Genomic DNA, 2493 nt, shown 5'->3' with positions numbered 1-2493 from the left:
GATTGGTTGGAAGGATAAATGAATCCAAACTTGATATTGGAGGATGTTGTATGAATATGCATGGCATGTGAATGTAATTGGAGTATAAGAGGGTTAAACTGACACCCTTTATGGTGTAATTAAGGCTTAATACTTAACCACTGGTTTAGTGAATTTAAATAATTGAATTGTGACATTTGGTTGCTAATACTAGATTGCTATATATGTTCATTGTAGATAAGTAATCCGAAAAGACGGGAAGTCCATTTGGGACTAGTATTGAAGGTTGACAGTCAGGTATGTAAAGCATACTCTATACATTATCTTTGGCATAAAAGTGAAATATGTTCTATTAAGGAAGTTTCCAAAGTTATTCAATAACATGTGATGCTTAATGGTTTTGTATGATGTCCTACGTTACCAATGAACTTGTTTCCACCCTACAAGATGTCAAGACATTCCAATACTTACTTGTTTTCCAAATATTACATGTATATTGCACTAATGAATGTCAGAAGGTATCCGGTTACTCAAACAAGATCCATGTGCTATTAATTACTCCAAAACGTTTCATTGATATACTAATAAATTCCTACTTCATTGTTATGGCATTGAAGTTTTCTCTTATCGGGTGGTATCCAAGGGACATAAACCTATCATGGGTTGATCCCTATTTATCTGTTTATGAGTGGTATCCCAAGGGCATAAGCCTATCATGGGTTGAACCAGTTGATATGTACTGAAGGCAGCCTAATGGTCACAGTACAGTACAGTAATGATTACAAAGATGATAAGAACGAAGGTAAAGTGATTGAATAAATACAATGTACAGGTTGTCACAAGTTCTAGTAAGTGTGGTTCACTCCTATTACGATTTATTCACTTGTTTTTAATTTTTATTGAGCTCCTATATCATATGTGATTATGTACAGCTTTACATACTCAGTACATATTTTGTACTGACATCCCCCACGGGGGACCTGCATTTCATGCTGCAGGCACAGGTACCTCAGCTCATACATCGCATAAGTAGGAGTCAGGATATCCAGCTACTTTTGGTGAGCTCCAGTTTGCTTCGGGGCTTTCCGTGTCATATCCAGTCACTTTTGGTATTGTATAGAAGTTAGTTATATGGCGGGTTGTGTACCGACCTTAGTTAATCTTTGTGTATTGTCTAGAGGATTTGTAGACCTAATGTACAGTCAAGGTGGTATTTTGTTAATAGACGTGATGGCTCCAATGGCCAAGTATTTTATATACACATATATATGTGTGCTCGAGCATATACAGGTGATTATTTCCTTTTATATGCGATATGATGCTATCCGAATTTCGGGTTGTCATAGAGGTATGCATGGGAAGTATAAGGTGATGAGCTTGTTCTCCTGGGCCTCCTCGGTTATGGGTTCCATTCCGCCCTAATAGGATTTGAGGCGTGACACTTGTGGTTTTGAACTTGACTTGTTAACTGCAGAAATGGAGTCATCTAAAGAGACAGGTTGTCGAGCTCCAGAAGACCCCGTCCTCTGCATCAACGACTGTGATTTGTTCGGTAGTGCAGCTACGATGAATATGTGTTCCAAGTGTCAAAAGGGCATGATACTACTGAAGCAGGAACATGCAAAGCTTGCAGCTGCATCCAGCAAAGACGTTGTACGCAGAAGCTCAAGCAGCGATGAATCAGAACTTGCTCTTGCAGGTGCTGCGGTTGCATCTGTAGATTTAGACTCTCAGATTTCACAACTGAAGTCAAAAGAGGGTTTTGAAAAAGTGCACAGCTTGTCGTAAGCGAGTGGGATTAACGGGGTTCAGTTGCAAATGTGCTAATCTTTTCTGCGCAGTTCATCATTTTTCAGACAAACACAACTGCCCGTTTGATTATAGGAATGCTGGTCAGAATGCAATAGCAAAAGCAAATCCTATCATCATAGCAGAAAAGCTTGATAAGATCTAACAAGCACCTATCGAAAGGTTGTATGAACTGAAGCAATGTCCATCTTTCGATATGTTGGCCTCGTCTTATAGGGTGACGATGAAAGTTTTGCGTCGGGGTGGGGGTGGGGGTACACTAGAGCCTAGATAATCCTGGTGTGTAAGTTATTTATTATCTTGGTGCACATTTTCATGGAATTTGTTCTTATTTTGTCCCCATTTCTGGGCTCCTTGTCTTGTATAATATGCATAACATAGGTCATCTTGATGAATTTCACATTCATACATCCGCGTTTTGAAATCCTAAATTCGTCTCCGTGCATTTTTCCAGATTCCAAAGTCTCCTTTGAGTATCAATAATGTAGAGTTTTTTTTGTAGAGATGTCAATACGGGTTGGCTCAGCCCATCCGAGCTATCCCACACGGGCTTTGAGCTTGACGGGTCATGTTCGGCTAGCCTATCAAAATGATGAGCCACAAAATATCAAGACCACAGTATTACTCTGTGGGTTGCGGGCCTTACGGGCCAGCCCACTTTAAAAAAATAATATTTTATAATTTAATTTTAGAATGTTAATAGAC

The 2493-nt window shown here is 39.3% G+C and overlaps 1 pseudogene; it reads left to right on the top strand.

Moving 5' to 3' along the window:
• The first annotated feature begins 1455 nt into the window (after positions 1-1455).
• Positions 1456-1933, top strand: LOC124890339 (annotated as a pseudogene).
• Positions 1934-2493: the final 560 nt, after the last annotated feature.

The sequence above is a fragment of the Capsicum annuum genome, unplaced genomic scaffold (genome assembly GCF_002878395.1).
Source record: "Capsicum annuum cultivar UCD-10X-F1 unplaced genomic scaffold, UCD10Xv1.1 ctg15788, whole genome shotgun sequence".
Taxonomy (NCBI): Eukaryota; Viridiplantae; Streptophyta; class Magnoliopsida; order Solanales; family Solanaceae; genus Capsicum; species Capsicum annuum.
Note: the sequence above shows the minus strand (reverse complement) of the source record. Positions and strands in the feature narration are given on the sequence as shown.